The 17593-nt window shown below is 48.1% G+C and overlaps 1 protein-coding gene across 4 annotated transcripts in view; it reads right to left on the bottom strand.

Annotated features, from left to right (window-relative positions):
* Nucleotides 1-13002, bottom strand: part of LOC146822541 (NACHT, LRR and PYD domains-containing protein 12-like) — an 867568-nt gene extending 854566 nt beyond the window's left edge. Inside the window, exon 1 of one of the 4 annotated variants that reach the window (XR_014963327.1) lies at nt 12713-13002. The gene's annotated coding sequence lies outside the window, so the exon portion shown is untranslated. The remainder of the gene's footprint in view (nt 1-12712) is intronic. The other 3 variants (XR_014963329.1, XR_014963328.1, XM_085613662.1) reach the window with 3 other exon arrangements.
* Nucleotides 13003-17593: the final 4591 nt, after the last annotated feature.

Genomic DNA, 17593 nt, shown 5'->3' with positions numbered 1-17593 from the left:
TGAGCCGGTAAAGTCTATGATGCATGGAGGTGAGCCGGTTCAGTCTCTTCTGCATGGAGGTGAGCTGGTACAGTCTGTTCTGCATGGAGGTGAGCTGGTTCAGTCTCTTCTGCATGGAGGTGAGCCGCTTCAGTCTCTTCTGCATGGAGGTGGGCCAGTTCAGTCTCCTCTTCATGGAGGTGAGCCGGTTCAGTCTCTTCTGCATGGAGGTGAGCCAGTTCATTCTCTTCTGCATGGAGGTGAGCCGGTTCAGTCTATTCTGCATGGAGGTGAGCCGGTAAAGTCTATGATGCATGGAGGTGAGCCGGTTAAGTCTCTTCTGCATGGAGGTGAGCCGGTACAGTCTGTTCTGCATGGAGGTGAGCCGGTTCAGTCTCTTCTGCATGGACGTGAGCCGGTACAGTCTCTTCTGCATGGAGGTGAGCCGGTTTAGTCTCTTCTGCATGGAGGTAAGCCGGTACAGTCTATTCTGCATGGAGGTGAGCCGGTATAGTCTGTTCTGCATGGAGGTGACCCAGTTCAGTCTCCTCTGCATGGAGGTGAGCCGGTTCAGTCTCCTCTGCATGGAGGTGAGCCGGTTCAGTCTCTTCTGCATGGAGGTGAGCCGGTTCAGTCTCTTCTGCATGGAGGTGAGTCGCTTCAGTCTCTTCTGCATGGAAGCGAGCCGGTTCAGTCTCCTCTTCATGGAGGTGAGCCGGTTCAGTCTCTTTTGCATGGAGGTGACCCAGTTCATTCTCTTCTGCATGGAGGTGAGCCGGTTCAGTCTTCTCTGCATGGAGGTGAGCCGGTTCAGTCTCTTCTGCATGGAGGTGAGCCGCTTCAGTCTCTTCTGCATGGAGGCGAGCCGGTTCAGTCTCCTTTTCATGGAGGTGAGCCGGTTCAGTCTCTTTTGCATGGAGGTGAGCCGGTTCATTCTCTTCTGCATGGAGGTGAGCTGGTTCAGTCTCTTCTGTATGGAGGTGAGCCGGTAAAGTCTATGATGCATGGAGGTGAGCCGGTTCAGTCTCTTCTGCATGGAGGTGAGCTGGTACAGTCTGTTCTGCATGGAGGTGAGCTGGTTCAGTCTCTTCTGCATGGAGGTGAGCCGCTTCAGTCTCTTCTGCATGGAGGTGGGCCAGTTCAGTCTCCTCTTCATGGAGGTGAGCCGGTTCAGTCTCTTCTGCATGGAGGTGAGCCAGTTCATTCTCTTCTGCATGGAGGTGAGCCGGTTCAGTCTATTCTGCATGGAGGTGAGCCGGTTCAGTCTATTCTGCATGGAGGTGAGTCAGTTCAGTCTCTTCTGCATGGAGGTGAGCGGGTTCAGTCTCTTCTGCATGGAGGTGAGCCGGTTCACTCTTTTCTGCATGGAGGTGAGCCGGTTCAGTCTCCTCTGCATGGACGTGATCCGTTTCAGTCTCCTCTGCACATGGAGCTAAGCCGGTTCAGTCTCTTCTGCATGGAGGTGAGCCTGTACAGTCTGTTCTGCATGGAGGTGAGCCGGTACAGTCTTTTCTGCATGGAGGTGAGCCGGTTAAGTCTGTTCTGCTTGGAGGTGAGCCAGTTCAGTCTCTTCTGCATGGAGGCGAGTCGGTTCAGTCTCCTCTTCATGGAGGTGAGCCGGTTCAGTCTCTTCTGCATGGAAGTGAGCTGGTACAGTCTATTCTGCATGGAGGTGAGCCGGTATAGTCTGTTCTGCATGGAGGTGAGCCGGTTCAGTCTCCTCTGCATGGAGGTGAGCCGGTTCAGTCTCCTCTGCATGGAGGTGAGCCGGTTCAGTCTCCTCTGCATGGAGGTGAGCCGGTTCAGTCTCTTCTGCATGGAGGTGAGCAGGTTCAGTCTCTTCTGCATGGAGGTGAGCCGGTTCATTCTCTTCTGCATGGAGGTGAGCCGGTTCAGTCTCTTCTGTATGGAGGTGAGCCGGTAAAGTCTATGATGCATGGAGGTGAGCCGGTTCAGTCTCTTCTGCATGAAGGTGAGCCGGTACAATCTGTTCTGCAGGGAGGTGAACCGGTTTAGTCTCTTCTGCATGGAGGTGAGCCGCTTCAGTCTCTTCTGCATGGAGGTGAGCCAGTTCAGTCTCCTCTTCATGGAGGTGAGCCGGTTCGGTCTCTTCTGCATGGAAGTGAGCCGGTTCATTCTCTTCTGCATGGAGGTGAGCCGGTTCAGTCTCTTCTGCATGGAGGTGAGCCGGTAAAGTCTATGATGCATGGAGGTGAGCCGGTTAAGTCTCTTCTGCATGGAGGTGAGCCGGTACAGTCTGTTCTGCATGGAGGTGAGCCGGTTCAGTCTCTTCTGCATGGAGGTGAGCCGGTTCAGTCTCCTCTGCATGGAGGTGAGCCGGTTCAGTCTCTTCTGCATGGAGGTGAGCCGGTTCAGTCTCTTCTGCATGGAGGTGAGTCGCTTCAGTCTCTTCTGCATGGAAGCGAGCCGGTTCAGTCTCCTCTTCATGGAGGTGAGCCGGTTCAGTCTCTTTTGCATGGAGGTGAGCCAGTTCATTCTCTTCTGCATGGAGGTGAGCCGGTTCAGTCTCCTCTGCATGGAGGTGAGCCGCTTCAGTCTCTTCTGCATGGAGGCGAGCCGGTTCAGTCTCCTTTTCATGGAGGTGAGCCGGTTCAGTCTCTTTTGCATGGAGGTGAGCCGGTTCATTCTCTTCTGCATGGAGGTGAGCCGGTTCAGTCTCTTCTGTATGGAGGTGAGCCGGTAAAGTCTATGATGCATGGAGGTGAGCCGGTTCAGTCTCTTCTGCATGGAGGTGAGCTGGTACAGTCTGTTCTGCATGGAGGTGAGCTGGTTCAGTCTCTTCTGCATGGAGGTGAGCCGCTTCAGTCTCTTCTGCATGGAGGTGGGCCAGTTCAGTCTCCTCTTCATGGAGGTGAGCCGGTTCAGTCTCTTCTGCATGGAGGTGAGCCAGTTCATTCTCTTCTGCATGGAGGTGAGCCGGTTCAGTCTATTCTGCATGGAGGTGAGCCGGTAAAGTCTATGATGCATGGAGGTGAGCCGGTTAAGTCTCTTGTGCATGGAGGTGAGCCGGTACAGTTTGTTCTGCATGGAGGTGAGCCGGTTCAGTCTCTTCTGCATGGAAGTGAGCCGGTACAGTCTCTTCTGCATGGAGGTGAGCCGGTTTAGTCTCTTCTGCATGGAGGTGAGCCGGTACAGTCTATTCTGCATGGAGGTGAGCCGGTATAGTCTGTTCTGCATGGAAGTGAGCCGGTACAGTCTCTTCTGCATGGAGGTGAGCCGGTTTAGTCTCTTCTGCATGGAGGTGAGCCGGTACAGTCTATTCTGCATGGAGGTGAGCCGGTATAGTCTGTTCTGCATGGAGGTGAGCCGGTTCAGTCTCCTCTGCATGGAGGTGAGCCGGTTCAGTCTCCTCTGCATGGAGGTGAGCCGGTTCAGTCTCTTCTGCATGGAGGTGAGCCGGTTCATTCTCTTCTGCATGGAGGTGAGCCTTTTCAGTCTCTTCTGCATGGAGGTGAGCCTGTTCAGTCTCTTCTGCATGGAGGTGAGCTGGTTCATTCTCTTCTGCATGGAGGTGAGCCGGTACAGTCTGTTCTGCATGGAGGTGAGACGGTACAATGTACTATTGAACCTTGAACAATGTTAGAGCAATATTATTTATATTTGCTCAATCTCATATGCATTATTTATTGTGCATACTGTCTAAAGATTGCAACAGCTCACATCGTGTACACTAAATTCAAGACTGTTCAATAAATACTTATTGAAGCGCCCGTCTGTTATTTTGTGTACCTCTGAGAATATAAAGCATGCAGGATTGAACTTAGTTATCTCTTGTTTTTCCACGATTCTGAGGGATCAGGGTTTTTCATGTTGAATGGTTGCCAGAAACTATTCCCTTCTCATTACCGAGAAGTTTCTAGTGTGGCCTCTGAGCTAGTAAGGTAAATACACGCTACGACAAGGTTCGCTTAGGCGATAGTGGCCGACAGACCCAGTCTCCCTCCATATACTATAGCCTAGGAGATCCTAATGCGCAGAACCTATATAGGGATACAGGAACTACACGACATGGCGCCCAACGTTTAGTTGGTTTATACCACCAATATTTGACTGGTATATAATCACCAGCGTAGCCAACGTTTGGTAAGGCACTTACTTAACCCCTTCAGTGCCCATGACGAGCTGGACTCGTCATGGGCCGCGGTGGCGCTGTGCCCATGACGAGTCCAGCTCGTCATAGACCCCGCCCGCTAATACAACGGCCGGCACAGGGCGGGGAAAGGGGCGGGCACTGAAGGGGTTAAACACTTGCTTATAAGTATTCAGTGCTTTTCTCAGAAACTCTAACTCATATATTCCAAGATGTCTGGAATGACTAAGAGATAGTTTCCGCCGCAACTGAGTAGGAAAAATCCTATGTATTGGTTGTAGGTTATAATCAAGTTTGAGAGGAAACAACATAGTTCCAAATTGTGCATAATCACCTTTTGCCCTTCTGAAACCTTTTGTTTTTATGTCTGGAGAAGAAAGTACTACAGACAGAGGATCAGACATAGACTCTCAAAACAATACACCACCAGCATTAGCTACTACACCCGCAGCTACTCCTCCAATAATGGATGAAAGTGACCCTGCCTCAATACTAATAACTTACACGGTCAGGAGAGCACTCACAGCCAAACTTTTAAAACATGGTTTGCCTACACAAGGTGGCAGAGCAGTCTTTGTCATTGAGACACACGAGGCATATCAGACAGAAGTATACTCTTCATAGGTTAAATTCCCATAAATAGACACAACAGACAATATATTTCACTTCTATGAAGAAGATGAACCACCAGAGAGCTATGTCCCATTCGAGGGTATAGAAATCCCTCTAAGTTACCAAGAAAACACACTCTGGTTCAATGCGCCCTAAATCACACAAAATACAAATCAATCAAGACTAGGTCTTCTAAGAGGAGCGACATGGCCGATTTTAGCCGGATATACTCCACATCCTGACATTGACACAATGACAGACGCTGAAGTTAAAAATCAGCTTGAAAATGTAATAACATTATACAGACAAGTAACATTATATGTCATGAGATCTCAAACAGCCCAAACTTCTACATCAGCACCAACTGGAGCTCCTCAACAGGAGACCAAACTGAAAATAACTCCACAAACTCTGTATGCTGTAACGGGAAAGATTCCTGCTAAACAGGAACAAATTCCTTTTTGGATAGCGCAAAAGATAACACAGATTGAAGCTGTTTTTCCTGATATAACTGCTCATGAAAAGCACAGAATCCTGACAATCAGTCTACCACTAGGGATCCCTCCTCAACTGGAAGAATGTAACACATGGGGTTCAGTCTTTGCTGCAATCTATACAAACACACATGGTGTACCATCCTTAGCAGTAATACCTGAGGTATTAAAACAAATACAAAATGAGTACGGGACAGAACCTGCCGGGACTTAGGAATGAAACTACTAAATAACTTTAAACAAGTATCAACAATAATACTCTCAAACATTAAGGGGGAAGCAGCAGCAGTGGCAATACGCCAAAGACTGCGAGAATTGGATATAACAGATAGACAAGCAGAGCTACCCAGAATAATAGAAGAATCTTACGCGGAAATGGGTAGAGTCAGCTTAGGGAAAAAGGCCCTAAAACCACAATTAGCAAATGGTCCTGAAAAGGACACACAGAATAAAACTTTCACTTCCTCAAAAAGGAAATGGGAGAACAAGAAAGATAATTCTACAGGAAATAGAAACAATTCCAGTGCGAGATCTCCTCAAAAGGAGAACCCTGACAAAAGGTATAATCTTAGAAATAGAGACAATTTTTAAAAACCTGATAGGTATCAGGATACTGAAACACGTTCATCTCGCTCTTTCAGATTTCTGGGAAGACATCAGAAAAGAACGGGAAGTCAGAACAAAAGGAGGAACGGTTGCCTTCTAAAGACAAACAACGTGGTCTGGAAGCCAAGCCAAAACCTCAATTCACCAAAAGAAAGGTGGCAATTTATAATGTAAAAACGAAAACTTAAATGTGTAAGATTAACATTCTTTATAAACAAAATATCACATATTATTGGCAAATTACAATGTTGAAATGATCTGAATTGTGTTAAATATATAACATTACATACAACAAAAAAGGTAAGAAAACAAAAAATTATTTACTCTAATAAAATAAAACCAGAACACCTAAAAAAATTAAAAAATAAAACCTTAACTCCATAATTTAAACACTGTAACTATATTTTTAACATTGTATGAAAATAATAGAAGTAGTTTCATAAAAATGTCAACAAGTGAATTTAATGTTTTTTAAACTATGATAAAAACATTCCATTAATTTCACACTAAAATTCAAAAAATAAAAACAGCAAAAAAATGCCATACCCCTCACCTTATTTCCCCAACAAGTCATAGATCCCTCTCATTAATTGTGTTACAAAATTTGACATCCAGTCAAAAATTCCAAACGATATTTAAACAATGAAAACATAAACTTTATATTCAGAAAACAATGATAATGATATACTTGCAATGATATTAAACGGAACAAAAGTTGTAACAATGATAATAAAAATTTTAAAAAATGATATTCTTACCGGTAATATTCTATCTCACAATATTATTGACATCACAATATTTTGGACACAGTGTTTGTGCCCCACAATAACTTTGAAACAATATTATGTTTGAACAACCAAGAGAACAGGTCAGAGGCTGAAACACTAATATATACAAAGATAATATATAATAAATGGAGCGAGCTACAGTGAGAGGCGTCGGTAATCCTAGCTGTATTAGCCTCATACCCACATATCGGGTACCTGATATTTTTTGTAGCTTGTGTAGTATTGCGTCTAGTAGTGTAAAGTATTTGTATTTACTGAAAGAGAAGCACATGGTTGGGCATTCATATTATTGCACTGTTGTGTGTTTGTTTAGGTCTTACCTCTCAAGAAACTTGTACCCGTTCACCATTCCTACAACTGAGAGTCAAAGGCTGAATGTGTAGAACATGTTCCAGTCTTGTAGAGCCATAGTAGGACAGACTCTGGGACAGCAGAGGACTATAGCCCCCACGGTTGTGGCCCTGTAAACCCTGCCTGCCCTGTGGCCCCACCAAACAGAATCTACAATGTGTGAGCAATGTCATAGTGCAATGTCCATCCATGCAATCTTTGGCATTGTATCTGATCCATTGGCAAATGCCTGGCCCTACATCCTCTACTAAAGACCTTGGACTACCCTTATCCTGTGGTAGATCAATGTGATAGACGTGCCTTGTCCACAGTCGCACAAACAAACAATGATAAAGGTACTAATGTCACCTCTAGCACGAGGGCACCGGCCTATCACAATGTACCTGGGATCCTTTGACTCGTTGTCAGTGTGATCGAGGTGCCTTGTCCGCTGTCGTACAGCCAATGATAAAGGTACAAATGTCAGCTACGACTCTAGCACGAGGGCACCGGCCTATCACAATGTACCTGGGATCCTTTGACTCGTTGTCAGTGTGAGATGTGACAAGTGCAGCTGGTGGCCCTTTACCAGGACAGTCACAAGTAGCACAGACCCTTCTACAGCAGTCAAGAAACAGCAGGTTTACTACAACTGGGACTGCTAGTGAGGCAGAGATATCTGCAAAGCACCTAAGGCAATGGGGAATATACAAGGCTCAAGATGAAACATAATAAAATCCAGTGTGAAATGCAGATCTGTCGCTGCAAACCACCTTTGAGTCAGGAAGGGGCATCAGTAGAGTTAGATCCTTCCGAGGATCTCTCAAGATGGAGGAAAGTTCAATGACAGACAAGGGCGTGGTCAAGCACCCGCTATACCAGCTTCAGCAGGAGGGGGGCAGATTGAGTTGTTTATGGCCCTTCACAATTTTCAACTCTGTCTCACAGGTCATTTCAAGACCGAAAGAGAAACTAATAAATGCTGAAAGAATAAATGACTGCGGCACGGCTCTCAGATGGTGGGCCAAAGAAGCTTCAAATGGTGACAGAGAGAAGTTTTTAAAGTGGGGAAAAAATAAGGAGGAGTCCAATACGGTGAGCCAGCACGAAGGAAGAAAAGAGGAACGCAAATAAGGAAAGAACAAAGGAAAGGTAAAAGGAAGCAGGATAGAACATAGGCATAGAAGATCTCTTCCTCAAGCATCCCCTCTTGAACCGATAGCCTCCGCTGACACTATGACGATAAGATTTCCAGCGCCTCCTCCCTCCGACCCCTGCTCGTCTCCCCTCCCTGAAAGAAGTGCAACCCAGGACAAACGGCACACAACTAGGTACCACAGGACAGTATAGCGCACTGAGACTTCCGAACCAATATGTTTGCTAGTGTTTATTGTCTGACTCTCACAGTATGATTGTTGTAAAGCGCTCCGATACCCTCGGGTCTGGCCAGCGCTATATAAAACTCTTTAATAAATAATAAATAAATAAAAAGAAAAGTAAAGTAGAATGAAATAATAGAAAGAGGAAATCAAAAATGGATGAAAGGAAAGGAAAGAAGAGAAAGGAAGTTTGATGAATGGAAGGATAATTTGAAAAAAGAATGGAAAGAAACGGCAAAGGAAGGACAGGAGGATGGTAAGAAGAAAGGAAGGGACAGCAGAGAATGGGAGAATGCCAAGAAGAATGGGAAAAAGGAGTAAAAATGGAAAATGGGAAAAAAACTTAAACAGAAGCATAAAGAAGGACAGAAAACAAGAGCTAGAAAGAAGCACAATGAATAGGATGGGCAGAAGGAAAGAATGATGGAAAGAAGAAATGAATGAAGAATGGAAAAGAAGGAAATAAAGAAAAATAGATCATAGGAAAGACTGATGGAGAGAAAAGAGGAAAAATTAAACAACTCATTGCAGGTGAATGTGTCATTTTGTTCACATTCCTTACAATGAAGCTGAAAATACATCATTTTTAAGAATTTCTGCCAATTTTCCTCAGGGAAGCAGTTCCCACAGGGCTTCCTATGAAGGGCAGGAGGGCTCACTGTGCTCAAAGCAGGGGTTGTATTTTATTTTTCTGGCTAACACAGAGATGCTACTGGCCTGGCTGTAGAGTCGAACAGCTGAGGCAGAAACCTTTGTATGTTGGACGGAACATCACATGTTCCTTGGACTAACACCGTGCCTGGGACATGTAACAGCCATGTACCACCCATAATCCCACAGGCAAAGATGAGCTATTCTCATCTTGTGGCCAGGAAACATTAGAAGCAAATGTATTAAAAGGCCCTTCAAAGCCCAGAGCACCCGACACGTAAAATAGCTTATTACTGTATCTGTAAAGGACTCATAAAGACACAGAGACAAGTGTATGTGACAGCCATTAAAACCAGCACCCCGTGTAGAAAAGTATCCCTGAGGAAATAAGAAAAACCCCATGCCCTGGAAATGTAAACAGCCCTTCACCACCTATAATCCACCATGTAAAAAGGAGCTCTTCCCACTTTGAGGACAGGAAGCGTTGGTTACAGTGGCCTATGTATCCATCAGCCCATAATCCCCTATGCACAGAATGGCTCTTCCTACTCCCCAATAGGAATCACACACACACTTCACCAGGGATATGTTACACTCGTTTAACACCCATCATTCCACAGGTGGAAAACAGGTCTCCTCTTTGTCCTAATAGAAGCTGGTACAGTAGGAATCAGATATATTGAACATCCATTTAGAACCATAGCACCCCATGGAATAAACAACCCCTGTGCAATGCAGAAGCATATACCAAACAGGGCCAGAAATATGATAGGGCCATGGAGACTTAGAATGTCCCCTGAAGAAACTCTCCAAACTAATTTTCCTTCCAGAAATACATAATCTACATTGCCAGATATGTATTTCAAAACTTTAACACCAATATTTGCTCATTTCAAAAGTGTTTTGTGAACTGTCTGATATGCAAATTCAAGCATTATGTAAACGTAACTATTTACGTAACTAATGCCATTTATGTAAATAGACTCTCTATTTTCTGATCAGAAAAAAATAACATTCACTGCTAATTCCTTGTTATTTCCATATGCAGGATCGGCCCGTCCCCTGCCAAAGGGGCGGGGCGAGGCGGGCCGAAGGAGGGGGGCGAGAGGGAGGGAGGAGAGAGGTGGGGAGGGTTCGGGGATACAAAATAACATTTGCTGCTAATTCCTTGTTATTTCCATATGCAGACAAAACAATGACACCAGAGCACGGCATAAACACATCACTATCATCCGCTATTGTATTGGGACAAGACACAGATGAATCCACAGCACTGAACAGCAAGAGTAGTTGAAGATCTTTTCCAATTTATTATTTTCTTTTTCAAAAACATCAGCCGACGCGCGTTTCGCCCCTAACGCTGGGTGCGGTCCAGGCGTGGACGGGCACAGACAGGCTAGCCTTTGGCACGCCTTCATACAATTTAAGTAGGGAAGCTGTGATTTATCCCGGTTTCCTGGCTTAACTGAGTAGCAATCAGCCAGTAAATGGCTATCTATTTGTCTTTTCTACTGTGAAGGTTTTGTTTGTTTTTACCTCTTAGTGCATTATTGTCCAGTTTTTAGAATATAGCATGAACTTGAACCAAAGGTATTGAAGCGCTTTGCTTAAGCACTGCAGGAAAGTGCCCCTTTTTGCATTGTTACCTCCCCCGTTTTGACTGACACATGATGTACTTTGACTTGGTGTGCCCAATCAGGTTCCCAGGGCCTGTGTTCTTTCCCAATGCTGTGCTTTTGTACCCACAATTGGCACATCTCTGGCCACAGGTAGGCCCCTTGTAAAAGGTACCATGGGTACCAAGGGCACTGTGACCAGGGAAGGTCTCTAAGGGCTGCAGCCACCCTTAGACGCCATGTGCCTTAGCACCTACACACTGCCATTGCAGGCTGCATGACTTGGTGAAGAGAAAAGTGAAGAATCGACATGACACACATCCCCGTTTGCTTACCTAACTTAGCCTCTGTTATACGTCTGGGGACTCCCTGAACTCTGTGCACAACATACCTTACTTTGGTACAGTATATGCAGAGCCAGCCTCCTACATATAGTATATACTGAGCCAGCCTCCTACATATAGTATATGCAGAGCCAGCCTCCTACATATAGTATATACTGAGCCAGCCTCCTACATATAGTATATGCAGAGCCAGCCTCCTACATATAGTATATGCTGAGCCAGCCTCCTACATATAGTATATACTGAGCCCGCCTCCTACATATAGTATATACTGAGCCAGCCTCCTACATATAGTATATTCTGAGCCAGCCTCCTACATATAGTATATGCAGAGCCAGCCTCCTACATATAGTATATGCAGAGCCAGTCTCCTACATATAGTATATACTGAGCCAGCCTCCTACATATAGTATATACTGAGCCAGCCTCCTACATATAGTATATTCTGAGCCAGCCTCCTACATATAGTATATGCAGAGCCAGCCTCCTACATATAGTATATGCAGAGCCAGCCTCCTACATATAGTATATTCTGAGCCAGCCTCCTACATATAGTATATGCAGAGCCAGCCTCCTACATATAGTATATGCAGAGCCAGTCTCCTACATATAGTATATACTGAGCCAGCCTCCTACATATAGTATATACTGAGCCAGCCTCCTACATATAGTATATACTGAGCCAGCTTCCTCCAAGCACCTGTTACATTACACAAGGTCACAAGCATTGTTCAAGGCATAGGGAGATGAAGGGATTTGCCCAGAATCACATGATGTTGAGCTGAACCTGGTTTTAGAGTTCCAAAGACTGCAGCTCTGGCTTCAACACCACATCCCGCTTAGAGGGAGGAAGGCAGAAGCCACAATAAAGCTTGGCTCGTTATCGGCTCGAGGTTTCAAGAGGACCTCAAGCTGAGCCAGAGCCAGGATCCCGGCTCGAGCTTTCAGAGGCTCGCCCACGTCTACTAGAGACAACTGTTAGTGAATACCCTTTGTATGCAAACAGGAGCGGGTTTGAGGGCCTGGGCCATGGAGAGTCGCTGTGCACTGAGTGTACAGTGTGTGCTTTAACCCAGGGCCGGCTTTAGGGCAGTGCATCTGGTGCAGCTGCACCTGGTGCTGACTTTGGTAGTGGAGAGTGCTGAGCTTGCAAATAACTTATGGGTTTAAAACCACTTGAACTTCCTTGTACCTGGAGCAGTTTCAGGCAACAGTAAAAATGTCAAGATAACTCTGGTGATTAGTGTTACTGCTGGTAAGAGATCGGAATTGTGTGTAGTCGCGGTGTTGACTGCTCGTAAAGGAGTGCAGAGGGATACAGTGCCTGTTGCAAAGAACATGTACCATGCAGATCACAAAACTGAGTGTGAGTGAACTATGCTAAGCGCTATAAAAGAAATGAATTGTATGTCAGAGAGGGAGTATGGAGAAATGAGGTGCGCTGCTGGGGAGTGGTAATGAGGGAGTTCATGGTGAAGGAGGTCATGGGGTGGGGGGGCGAAAAAGACTGTCGCACTGATCGGCCCCAGCCCTAAAGCCGGCTCTGCTTAAACCTCTCTGGGTCCCCGCAGTAAACAGACTGGGGCCCTGGACAGGAAGCCTGTCCCATCTGAGGGACATTCACTCCCAAGACTCAATGAAAGAGAAGGCCCCGGCCTCGGAGGACTGACTGCCGAAGCCCCTGACGAGGTGAGTTACAAGCGCTGCTCGGACACATCAGTGGCGACGAAGAAACACAAGATGGACAGAGGCGACGAAACAAAAGAAGGACAGAGGCGACGAAACAAAAGGAGGACACTTACCTGTGGGCTTTTGACACAGACTCAGCAAGACGACCCCAACGTCGACAGACCCTACAGTGCCTCGGGAGGCACCAGCTTCGAGGCCCATGAGCAGCTGCAGCCCCTCCGCATGCCAGGGGCCCGGAGACGTGACCAGGAGGCGAGGCGGGCTCGGGTGGGGCCGCTCATGAAAGTGAAAGGCAGGTGGAGGGAAGAACCGAACGTGTAACCGCACACCTGAGAGCCAGAAAAACAGCATTCGTGTTTCAAGGTTTGCTGCTCTCCTTTCGCTTAAAGGCAGAATCTTGACTGTCCCTCCCCGCTCCCTCCCCACAGAAAAACACAAACACCTCCTGTCAATCAATGTCTCGGATCTGAGAGGCGGGACTCCAGTATAAAACGCTTTTCTGCCAACAATTGCTCCTGTGCAGCCACAGTAGAGCAGGTCATTAGGGCTCCACACTTTTACGTCACAGAGACAGTATATGTGTGCGCCTTATCACTTATTCCTGGCGTGACTTACTCAGGTGAATCTGAAAATGTCCCCCCAGCTCTATCCTTTGAAGTGTTTTCACCTCAGGAATGAGCGCCTTGTGCTCTGCGCACCTTAATGTTTAACTCGTGTTTAGATTAAACCAGAGAACGAATGATCGCACGTGACCCTTCCACAGTGGGGGCCTCGGCCGCGAGGACATACATCCCACGTGGCACCGGCATTACCTGTAAAGGCTCCGGTTAAAGGCCCTATGTATCAAAGCTTGAACGCCTCCTTAGGCAAGCAAACAGGAAGGGGGCGCCATCGCCGTAGACAAATTAAGCGAGGCCGAGTAGCTTCTCGTTCCAGCGGTTACTTTGAGGATAGTAACTGGCACACAAAGCCAGAATCAACCACAAAATCGGAATATTATTACCTTCACTAGGAGATTGATTGGAAAGCTGAAAGAAGATGACGCACATACGGAAGTGACCATTAGGACCCGCTGGGCCGGAAATATCACCAGCTGGAAGCTCCAGAGAAGGACCAAGTTCAGTTTGAGCCCTGAAGAAGTCCAGGGTTACACACCCAGGGGCGAAACACGTGTTGGCTGGCCTGTGAAGCGACACAACATTAAACCTACACTTGAGGAAAGAATACTTTGTCGTCATTTCTCAACAACGATTACTTTTTGTGTTATCACTACTTTTATGCACGTGCACAGGATTTGTCGTTATTTGCACAGACGGACTTGTGTCCATCACTGAGGGTCAGGGGTTTCCCCTCACCGGTTGCACCGCACTGATATCTCTCCTTTTGCTACTTTCACGACACTGGGCACGCGCCGCGTCATACCCTGTGATGGCTGACAGCCTGACACCCCCTTTCGTCTCCTCGTGTACAGTAATTCGTATTGTGTAACACTGATGAACATTCAGAATTAGGTACGCATTTTTATACAAATATTATTTTTTTAAAGCACCTTATCTGATGTATTTCGGTACATTTGAGATTGGGGTTTTAGGGTTCACTGTGTGCACCCTCGTGCCCTTAACTCGCCTGAAATCCTTACATTGAATGAGTGTCTAAACAGAGCTACGTCGAGCACAGTATAGCGTTGCCTAGTCTAAGCATTTATGCTTTCTATGTTTGTGTAGTATTTTACAAGGTTCAGCTGTGCAGAGCTGGGTGCGTCCATGAGCTGTGACTGAGTGGACACTGCTGACCACAAGGTTCAGCTGTGCAGAGCTGGGTGCGTCCATGAGCTGTGACTGAGTGGACACTGCTGACCACAAGGTTCAGCTGTGCAGAGCTGGCTGCGTCCATGAAGCTGTGACTGAGTGGACACTGCTGACCACAAGGTTCAGCTGTGCAGAGCTGGGTGCGTCCATGAAGCTGTGACTGAGTGGAAGCTGCTGACCACAAGGTTCAGCTGTGCAGAGCTGGGTGTGTCCATGAAGCTGTGACTGAGTGGACACTGCGGACCACAAGGTTCAGCTGTGCAGAGCTGGGTGTGTCCATGAAGCTGTGACTGAGTGGACACTGCTGGCCACAAGGTTCAGCTGTGCAGAGCTGGGTGCGTCCATGAAGCTGTGACTGAGTGGACACTGCTGACCACAAGGTTCAGCTGTGCAGAGCTTGGTGCGTCCATGAAGCTGTGACTGAGTGGACACTGCTGACCACAAGGTTCAGCTGTGCAGAGCTGGGTGTGTCCATTAAGCTGTGGCTGAGTGGACACTGCTGACCACAAGGTTCAGCTGTGCAGAGCTGGGTGCGTCCATGAAGCAGTGACTGAGTGGACACTGCTGACCACAAGGTTCAGCTGTGCAGAGCTGGGTGCATCCATGAAGCTGTGACTGAGTGGACACTGCTGACCACAAGGTTGAGCTGTGCAGAGCTGGGTGTGTCCATGAAGCTGTGACTGAGCGGACACTGCTGACCACAAGGTTCAGCTGTGCAGAGCTGGGTAAGTCCATGAAGCTGTGACTGAGCGGACACTGCTGACCACAAGGGTTCAGCTGTGCAGAGCTGGGTGTGTCCAGCTGTGCAGAGCTGGGTGCGTCCATGAAGCCATGACTGAGTGGACACTGCTGACCACAAGGGTCAGCTGTGCAGAGCTGGGTGCGTCCATGAAGCTGTGACTGAGTGGACACTGCTGACCACAAGGTTCAGCTGTGCAGAGCTGGGTGTGTCCATGAAGCTGTGACTGAGCGGACACTGCTGACCACAAGGTTCAGCTGTGCAGAGCTGGGTGTGTCCATGAAGCTGTGACTGAGTGGACACTGCTGAACACAAGGTTCAGCTGTGCAGAGCTGGGTGTGTCCATTAAGCTGTGGCTGAGTGCACACTGCTGAACACAAGGTTCAGCTGTGCAGAGCTGGGTGTGTCCATGAATCTGTGACTGAGTGGACACTGCTGACCACAAGATTCAGCTGTGCAGAGCTGGGTGTGTCCATGAAGCCGTGACTGAGTGGACACTGCTGACCACAAGGTTCAGCTGTGCAGAGCTGGGTGTGTCTATGAAGGCGTGACTGAGTGGACACTGCTGACCACAAGGTTCAGCTGTGCAGAGCTGGGTGTGTCCATGAAGCCGTGACTGAGTGGACACTGCTGACCACAAGGTTCAGCTGTGCAGAGCTGGGTGTGTCCATGAAGCCGTGACTGAGTGGACACTGCTGAGCACAAGATTCAGCTGTGCAGAGCTGGGCGCACTAATAACAAAATGTGTCCATGAAGCTGTGACTGAGTGGACACTGCTGACCACAAGGTTCAGCCGTGCAGAGCTGGGTTTGTCCATGAAGCTGTGGCTGAGTGGATACTGCTGACCACAAGGTTCAGCTGTGCAGAGCTGGGTGTGTCCATGAAGCTGTGACTGAGTGGACACTGCTGACCACAAGGTTCAGCTGTGCAGAGCTGGGTGCACTAATAGCAAAATGTGTCCATGAAGCTGTGACTGAGTGGACACTGCTGACCACAAGGTTCAGCTGTGTAGAGCTGGGTGCGTCCATGAAGCTGTGACTGAGTGGACACTGCTGACCACAAGGTTCAGCTGTGCAGAGCTGGGTGTGTCCATGAAGCTGTGACTGAGTTGACACTGCTGACCACAAGGTTCAGCTGTGCAGAGCTGGGTGTGTCCATGAAGCTGTGACTGAGTGGACACTGCTGACCACAAGGGTCAGCTGTGCAGAGCTGGGTGTGTCCATGAAGCTGTGGCTGAGTGGACACTGCTGACCACAAGGTTCAGCTGTGCAGAGCTGGGTGTGTCCATGAAGCTGTGACTGAGTGGACACTGCTGACCACAAGGTTCAGCTGTGCAGAGCTGGGTGTGTCCATGAAGCCGTGACTGAGGGGACACTGCTGACCACAAGGTTCAGCTGTGCAGAGCTGCGTGTGTCCATGAAGCCATGACTGAGTGGACACTGCTGACCACAAGGTTCAGCTGTGCAGAGCTGCGTGTGTCCATGAAGCTGTGGCTGAGTGGACACTGCTGACCACAAGGTTCAGCTGTGCAGAGCTGGGTGCGTCCATGAAGCTGTGACTGAGTGGACACTGCTGACCACAAGGTTCAGCTGTGCAGAGCTGGGTGCGTCCATGAAGCCGTGACTGAGTGGACACTGCTGACCACAAGGTTCAGCTGTGCAGAGCTGGGTGCACTAATACCAAAATGTGTCCATGAAGCTGTGACTGAGTGGACACTCCTGACCACAAGGTTCAGCTGTGCAGAGCTGGGTGTGTCCATGAAGCTGTGGCTGAGTGGACACTGCTGACCGCAAGGTTCAGCTGTGCAGAGCTGGGTGTGTCCATGAAGCTGTGACTGAGTGGACACTGCTGACCACAAGGTTCAGCTGTGCAGAGCTGGGTGCATCCATGAAGCTGTGACTGAGTGGACGCTGCTGACCACAAGGTTCAGCTGTGCAGAGCTGGGTGCATCCATGAAGCTGTGACTGAGTGGACGCTGCTGACCACAAGGTTCAGCTGTGCAGAGCTGGGTGCGTCCATGAAGCTGTGGCTGAGTGGACACTGCTGACCACAAGGTTCAGCTGTGCAGAGCTGGGTGCGTCCATGAAGCTGTGACTGAGTGGGCACTGCTGACCACAAGGTTCAGCTGTGCAGAGCTGGGTGCGTCCATGAAGCTGTGACTGAGTGGACACTGTTGACCACAAGGTTCAGCTGTGCAGAGCTGGGTGAGTCCATGAAGCTGTGGCTGAGTGGACACTGCTGACCACAAGGTTCAGCTGTGCAGAGCTGGGTGCGTCCATGAAGCTGTGACTGAGTGGACACTGCTGACCACAAGGTTCAGCTGTGCAGAGCTGGGTGCGTCCATGAAGCTTTGACTGAGTGGACGCTGCTGACCACAAGGTTCAGCTGTGCAGAGCTAGGTGCGTCCATGAAGCTGTGACTGAGTGGACGCTGCTTACCACAAGGTT

Source organism: Triturus cristatus, chromosome 6 (assembly GCF_964204655.1).
Source record: "Triturus cristatus chromosome 6, aTriCri1.1, whole genome shotgun sequence".
Lineage (NCBI taxonomy): Eukaryota > Metazoa > Chordata > Amphibia > Caudata > Salamandridae > Triturus > Triturus cristatus.
The sequence above is the reverse complement of the archived record's forward strand: the minus strand, read 5'-3'. Positions and strand labels throughout refer to the sequence as shown.